Source organism: Drosophila kikkawai, chromosome 3R (genome assembly GCF_030179895.1).
Source record: "Drosophila kikkawai strain 14028-0561.14 chromosome 3R, DkikHiC1v2, whole genome shotgun sequence".
Lineage (NCBI taxonomy): Eukaryota > Metazoa > Arthropoda > Insecta > Diptera > Drosophilidae > Drosophila > Drosophila kikkawai.
Genome location: NC_091731.1, coordinates 24,652,701 through 24,661,505, shown reverse-complemented (window position 1 = coordinate 24,661,505; position 8,805 = coordinate 24,652,701).

The window sequence follows — 8,805 nt, the reverse complement described above, 5'->3', positions numbered from 1 at the left end:
TAAGTAAACAAAGGCGCACAAAATATCCAAACTCTCTCGCAAAATTGATAATTATTGGAGACCCGACTCGGAGCAGCAGCAGGCAGCCAGCCAGTCAGCCTTCCAGCCAGCAGGAACAAAGGGGCAGCAGCCCCCTGCACACACAGGCCGCGCGGGGGCTCAAAATGGTGGGCGGTGGTCGGTTATCGGTGGGCGGAAAGGGGGTCGGGCCAGGGGGCAGCTCTAACGACGCACAAGTGTAACATTAGCCTATGAAAAGATTGAAAAGCGGCAGCAACAAAGGGGGATGTTGCATGCTGCAGCGGGAAGACATGCTGTTGCATGTTAATTGAAATCAATAAGTGGAACACAGCCACCACCCAGGAGCCCCCGCCCAGTGCCATTCGCCTGGCTATCAATACGTGCACTGAGAAAAATGCAGAAGCTATTAGTAAATTACATATAGGTAAGTTCGATTAGAGATTGTTTTTCTATGCAAGTTATAAAGTATAAATAATATGACCTTTAAGTGTGGATATTTAATTTCAAATTATATTTGATGAAATTTATAATTTTTATTACAATTCCATTGATAAATTCTTACTCCAAAAATTTACAATTTATATCCTAAAAATAATTTGTTTTAAAGACAAAAAGTATATCTACCTTTAATCTAGTAGTCCCTTTTTTTCTGTGCATTTGCGGCTGTTTGCTTGTGTGTGTATGGTCACAATGGCGACCAGACGCCTCGACCAACAACAACAGCAACAAAGGACGACAGCAACAAGAGCAGCAGCAGCAGCAGTAGAAACAGCAACAGCAGCAGCAGCAACAACACAATGGTTAGTTATCGAAGTAAATGTGGTAAAGTAAATTATTTGCCCAACGGCTAATGACAATGGCATTGGCAACTACAACAACGTCAATAGCAATGGCAACAACGACAACAGCAACAAGAACAGCACTATAAACATGGCCAACACTCACATATCCTTTTTTATTTATTATTTAGGCAGATGGCAGTTGCATTTTTCCAGTTGCCAGCTGCTGCTACATTAGTTGTGGACTCGGCCAGACGTAAATTATGCATTGCAATTTTTAGAATATTTCTATGGCCAGTATACACACACACACAGAGAGAAAAACCAATTAGCAAATTGTCATATTTTGTGTGGTTCCTTTTTAATTTATTTTATGTATTTCATTTGATCGTTGAGCCCTGCGATAGCTTATGTTTTAATAAACAAATATTAAAACTAACAAAAATATTCCAAAAAGGAGATTACAATAGAAATTAAAGTAAGTGTTACAAAATACTTTCTTGAATTCTTACAAAATACTTTCTTCAAGTTGTAATGTACACTTTATCAAAATCGAAATTAAAATAAAAGAATTTAATGCTAATAAAATTAATAATACAAATTATAATAGATAAAATACAGTAATAAATAAACTCTTGGATATAAAAGTATAGTTTTCTTATTATGTTTTTCTCTCTGCAATCCTATCCTTTTCGCTCCGATCCCGAAACTGTCTTGCCTTGCTTCTACACTGCCTTTTTCCTGGCCAGCGACGTGATGGCAATTACTCCAACTCCGAGACTCTTGGGCCCCAGGTTCAGTTTAGTTCAGCTCAGTACAGCTCAGGACAACCGGAGCCACCGGCAACAACAACTGCCGCAATGCAGTTGCTTGTAGTTGCTGCTGCAAATGGCTCGTATAACGTGCAAAAACTGCAATTGCAACAACAAAGCAACGCAACAGCAGCAACACAACAGTAGCGACATCGGTAGCAGCACCAGCAGCAACAGCAAAAGCAATACACGCCAAATGGCAGCAAAGAAAATTATGCTTGCAATAGCCTTTACATACCTAAGAGTATGTATGTATATGTGTGTATGTCCCAGTGTCGGGTGTGCCAAATTTATTCGCCAATCGTCGCTTGTGGTGGCCAAGGGGCCAGAGGTCACATTTTCATTTCAAGTAACATCAAAGGCGGCGAGAATAAACAGTCCGTGCAACCGAATGTAGGGACGGGGCAATCAAGGTAAGTGCAGTGCGAATGGCTTTGCATATGAGAAATATTGCAAAAATCATTTTAGACTTAATCAATTGATCAAAAGGAATAGCATAAAGGCCCCCCAAGATGGAGACCAGACTCTACAAGGAGTTTTCTAGGGATCAGAGACCTTGACAAACTAAATTTGTATCGCATATTTCTCCAGATGCTTTATGTTCTTATGGAAACCATATACTTTCCTCCCTGCACTATATATCCCTCTCAAGCGTTAGTCCATTTCATGAAAGCTTATCACACTTCACGCAGGCCTGGTCCTACCATTCGAGTCGTCTTATTCATTGGTCATTGCAACCGAGCCCGGCTTGATTCAATAAAAATTGGCTTCCACTGGCCATTGTTGAGCGGGCCACTAATGCGGCCCAGTCGGCAAGTACTTCTTCGAATAAGTGGCAGCATAGCAGCGGCAAAAAATGGTTTATTCGCAGTTTCCTTTGGGGTGGCAACCACTCAGGGAAAATGGTGCAAAAGTAAGCCATTTAAATGAAACCTTAAGTATTTCTTACATGGAAATGTAATAGTAAAGTAAATTATAGATATCTTGTTTCCTAATATATGAAATTGCATTATTTAATACACCTCTTGGATTCCTTTCTCTCGGTGTAGTTTCGTTCCGTTTCTTCCATGACGCGGAATGCAATGACAATGGCCCTGCCCAATGCTCAGTCCTCGGCTCCCAACGTTGGCTGTTCGGTGTTCAATACGCTTCATGACAACGGCGACGCGAAACCGGGCCCAGACATTGCTTATTTTTATTTGCCTGGCGAGGACTAATGCCCAGCTGCAGCAGCAACAGCAACAGCAACGAGCAATGCGCTCTAACGCCCTTATCCTTGTAACGACTTTGCCGCTGCGCTTTTGCGGTTGACCGCATTTGCTAGGAAAAATCTGTTGCTGCCAAAGCAGTGGCCACTGCCACTGCCGCTCTTGACCGAGTGGAGCTATAAATATCTGCGATAGCGAAATGCAATTACGTGGCAACAATGAATACAGCGGCAGCGATTGCTCGCTCTGCTAGCTTTTCCCGCTTTTCCCGCCTGCTAGAGACCAACCCCACATCCGGCAATTGACAATGATGATGTGTACGTAGTTTTTGTCTTTCCTCTGCGGGCAAAGGGAGGTTTCTGGAGGGCTTGGAATGAGGACATCTGAGTATGGTATTTTTCTACAACATTTTCCTGCATTGTTGGGCGCCGTTCCTTCTCTCTGCTCCTCTCTGAAGGAGCGATACATTGCCTGCGTTTTGGTGAATTTATGTGCTCCTTGCGGAGGGTTCAATGGCGGCCATCATAAAATATTGAAACTGGCAGAGACCTCTGCCTAGATACAAAGTTCCATAATGTTCTCATTTTATGCTGCGTATTTCCAAAGTTTTATTTAGATAAATTACAAAATTGTCACACCTTCAGAAAGAAAATAATTTATAATTTGATTGGGAATAATATTACATCGTTTTTCCATTTTTTAGGGGATAATTCCTTTCACATTTCGAAGTGCAGGCACACACATCAAATAACAAAAGAACCGATGAATGTTGATCAACTTAAAGCTAGAAAACTGTAATGATCCCAGAAGGGTGCTTCGCACTTTCCCACTTATTTACCCAAGGATCCGCAGTGCGTGGGAGCGAATAATGGAGCGCAAAGTAATTGCCGAAGGACTCTGTCTAACAATGGCGTCTGCTATTAACTCGACGCATACCGAAAAATGGCCAGGGGGTGAGAGACGGTGGCACATTCCTTGGGTCAGCCAACTGGCCACCAATCTCCCAATGGAGTGGCCCATAAAAACGGCAATTTTTCCAGTTGTCAGCGGCAAATGCGTGGCTTAAGTTACGGCGATTGGCTGACAGTTGACACCCCGGACCCAGTCGCATAATTACATTCCCCGATTCTTGGCTCCATTTCTAGGGGCAGACCTGCCCTTGCCTGCAGTGTGCGAAACGTAATTGACGACCTTGGGGCAGTTTTCTTAAACAATGTCTCTATGAAACTTGAATAATTTGATTTAGGGTAAATAAAATAAAAGATTCTTAACATTCCAAAGACAATATCCAAAAAAATCCTAGTTTTAATACACAAATCATAATACTAGAATCTTTCAACTATCAACCAAGAGAAATCATATAAAAGTATAAATCTGTTCCCTAAGACAGTTTTCTTGCTGTGTACGAACCGTAGCAATTGTAAGTCATTTGAAAACAATTTTGATTATATTTTTTCCAAGCGATTTCACAAATCCGTTTTATGCTACGTCCCATTCCTTAACCGAGGGTAGAAAGAAGTGCGTTTTGCGTATGGGTAGTTAACAACATGCCCCATAATAATAACATACATTTTCACCCTCCTCCCGTACTCCCACATCATCCGCCTGCCAAACGAAATGTTTGCTGTAAACGACCTTAAAAAACGAAAGCCAAGGAAGGACGAGTGGCAAAAACAAACAGAAATGCCAGTACGCATATAGAATTAAAGCTCTCTCTTTCTTTTTCTACTGAATTCTGTAGTTGTTTCTGTAGTTGTTGTTTCTATACCCTGTAACTGCTCTATAAGTTATAGACCATCAAGAACTGAATCCATATAGGTAGTAAGCATATCCGTTTGAGGTCCAGGATTTGGTACTTTATCTTCTTTGCAGCTTAAATAAATCAAAGGAGTATGAAATGAAATGAAACCAGATTTTTACCTTGCTATATATCTTCTAAAAATTCAACTTTTTTTCCATTAAGAAGTGAATCCCGGGTATTCTGAGGTCGTGCAAGTTATTGACGAAAGCATTATTACTTGTTATTTTTCCTTTTCTTGTTGCTCCTGTTGTCGAGCCAAATTGCAAATAACAAGCGAAAGTTCACACAGGCAGTTTGGGCCATCGACGGTTAGGATCGAGCAACGAATAATAAAAAAGTCAGAAATGTGCGTAGCATTAGCCGTAGTCGACTTGATTTTGATCGCTTCACTGAACATTAATACACAAGGGGCACTGGCGGGGGTGCTGGCGGATTGGTGAGCGGAGCAGATTGGCGGGGGCGTGGCAGGTTGCTTAAGTGGGCGCTTGTTTACATGCATACATTTGTATTTAGTTTGGCCCCATAATCCTGCCAACTGGCCGTACTCTTTTTCATAGCGAAAGTCCAAAAGAGCCAGCTAATGGTTTGCCCAAGGGAATGAATTATGCAGGATGCGGAGAAGCTTAACTATATAAGTATTTGATCTCCAGTGGAACTATCTTTAAAATGTGCCAAAGAGTGGGTATATCAAATTCACTTTTTCCTCCAGGATATGTCGAGTATTGATTACAGGTTCCGTATATTTCGCCTTACAAAAACATTTTTATAATATTAAATATGAAGGAACAATAGAAATACTAATAGTAATGCAAGGACGTAGAGTATAGCTGTTTCCCTTGTGTTATCTTTATGCATCCAGAAAATGCGAGTATTGATTGCAGGTTCCGTGTATTTCGCCTTACAAAAACATTTTTATGATATCAACTAACAAGCAAAAATATATAAATCCTTAGATTTCCCCGTACTTATACTAATAGTAATGCAAGGACGTAGAGTATAGCCGGAGTCGTGTGAAAGAACACCATATGCAAGCCATTTTTTGTTTCTCTCCGAGGCAGCATTTGCTGGGCAAATGAAGCCTACTTATAGGGGATCTTGATTCGCCAGTGCGTAAACATTGCCGCAAGTGTGTGCGAGAGTGTCGGGAGTGCGAGTGATGGTGTGCGTGTGTGCGTGAAGGCTGCTGTGCGGGGCGCTTATTTCCGGCGTGGCATATCTCGTTTTAGATGCGTGCCACGGCAATCTCTTTGTGCTACGTTTCGCGTTTTCCTGTCATAAATGCTGCCGCCGAACCTTTGTTACGTTTCCGTTTCACTTTTATTTTAATAATTCACCCAGCATTTATGGTATGTACTGTACACTCACACACATATACATGTATATTTTTATTTATAAGTACCCACCTTTTCCACCTGCCCCATTGTACACGTCATAAATCTCATTTTTCCGTTTCCGTTTTGGCCGACCATTGCCCAGCGATGTCCTTGCTGGCAGACATTCGTTCAGGAGTTGTGTAAATAACGCAAATTCAAGGCTAGAAAGTATTTAGCATCCTTTCTCAAAAAAATAAGGAAAACTCTAAGCTAATATATATTTATTAATTTTTATTAATATTATAATTATTGCTGTCAACAAGTGAAATTTATTTTAAATTTTGGTTTCAAGCCTTTAGTCCGTTTCCAAACCGTCAAGGGAAAACTTCCCCGAAGTCTCTCTTTTCTTCCGTTGGAAACTCTTATACTTCCATTCAGCGGTAATTTCCCTGCACTCCAAGAGAAAATTTCCCTGCTTGAGCGGCAGCTGGAAAGTGACATTTCGCGCTCACTGAGTGAAATTGCACAGTAACTTTCGTCCTTCCACGGGGAGTCTCTCTTCGCTTCAATGGGACCTTTGCTCTTTCACCGCTTTCCACTCGGAAAACAGGGCGAACGAGATTCGTGGCCTACAATCGCTTGGCTTTCCGGAGTAAACACATTTCAGAGGCCAGGTGGTCGATTCCGACCTCACACACACTAGGCTCAGCCATTCCAGATCCGTCAAATCCAGGCCCACGTGTTGGGAGGAGCAGGAAAAGGATTCTGCGTGGGCTTGCATGGGTTATCTTTAATTTACAAAGCTCCAGATTATGTTTCACTTTACGTGAAAATTGTATTGGCTTGTACTTAACCTAAACACAACCAAGGTTAATATGCACTGAAGAGGAAAACAGCTATAGAAATAATCTTAAATATTACTTGAAGGAATTTATTTAAGTATTTAAAATAAGTTAAATTATATTTAAAAACCATTTAAGGCGTAATAAAAGCAACAATAGACCTTGTAGAATATTGTGAGTAAGTAAGTCAAAGTCAAGTAAAGCCGAGAAAGTTAAGATAAAGACTTTTTTAGGTAAAGGAAAGTCTGATTCTTTTATTCTTAGAACCGCAGAATAGACTCATTATTCTCATTATCCTTAATACCATATATTGTATATCCTAAGTTACATTTCTAAAAATTATAGTTATACTCTTTAGCAGCAACTTATATGGTAAGTAAGACTATATTTATCGTTCCGATACACTTTAATTTTCTTTACACACCCTTTACCTGTGTGCTGAGAAAGGAGAAGAAAAAAAAGCTGCAGAATCTTGCTGGGTATTTGCATTTGTTAATTGGCCTTATTTGCTTTCAAACATGACCAATGGCGGTTTATTTTTTGCTTCCCTTTTCACTCGCATATGACATGGCAGATTTATTTTTGGAATCCATATTTGGTCTCCTTTTTTTGTGCTCCCTGTTCTTGCATACTTAGCGTCTGGGAGCGGCATTTGTGTCAGTGGATGACAAGTGCCCAAATGTCCCCCCGAACAAAGGAGCAATACAGGACAATGAGGAATGAGCTGGCGAATGCCGGGGCGCAGGACAAAAAAGTTATGACACACCTACAGCATTTAATCTGACGTCCTTGTAGTGGCTCTTCTCGGCGTCCAGTGAGTGATAACCATCAATCAAGCTGCTGCCGGTTAGACGGTAGGCGTTACACTGGCTTCTTCCTCAGGACCAGAGTCCTGGGGACCGGAGACCAAGCCGGAGTTCATTTCAATCATTAGCGTGCCAAGTCAGCCAGCTCCTGTTGATGCTGTCAAATTAATAAAGAGCCTGGGCTGGCCAAGGGTTGGTCATTGGGGGAACCGAATAGCAACAGACAACACCCCACAGTTCTAGTTTTACACAGAGAATTACTAGAGTCAAGTTAATTAATGTATTCAGGAAAAAACATAAAGATAAAATGCAATAGTCAATGTTTCTTATAGAATAATAAAAAACCGCCTAACTTATATAAGCTAAAATAATTTATATAAACAAACGACAGTCATATTTTCTCTCTGTGCACTTTGGCCATTCCCACACGCTTTAAGTCACTGGCGCTCATAATGCCCATAAAAAATTTGTCATCATTAGCCGAAGCGAATGACGCTGACGTACTGGAGTCCGCCCATCTATCAATGTGTGTATCTGTTTTGGGCCAGGAGCAAGGACACTTTAAAGGACTGGCTCGGACCCAGGCCCGGACTGGGGCTCAGGCCCTTTACTGCATATTAGTCAGAGGCTTAAAGCGTTCGATTGATTGATTATGCATTAGGGGCACTGGGGCACTGGCCAAAAAGGTTGCGACTCGCTGCTTTAAGGCTTCAAGGCTTTAAGCCGCCCCATTAAGGTTATTAAATATACCCCTTTGTGTGTGCGGACCCTGGCGCTCGTATGTGAGCTATTAGAAGCGATAATGGATTGCGAATATTAATTTCTTCGCATGACGAAAAGAATCAACAAAGAACAATGCGTTTAATCTTTATAGACACGCAGCCGCAAGAGTGGGACGGACAATGCCTTGTGCCAATAATGATAACCGGAAGCCATTAAAGGAAGTTTCAATACAAGAAACACTCGCCCACGCACACACACACGCTCGGGCTGGCGCACACAAGCGCATGAATGCCACCGCAGGCAGCTTGAGGCAGAGAGCCTTCCTTTGTGTGTATGTGCACCGGGGGAAAACTAGTTATAGGATATCTCGAAAGGTCCTTACGTCCACCTATTTGAGATGATATAGTCTTGAAATTGAATAGCTCTTTGCTGCATGCATCCTTAATGTACACAAGCTAATGACTTAAAAGCTAACTACAAAAGGACTTTATTTTTCCAAA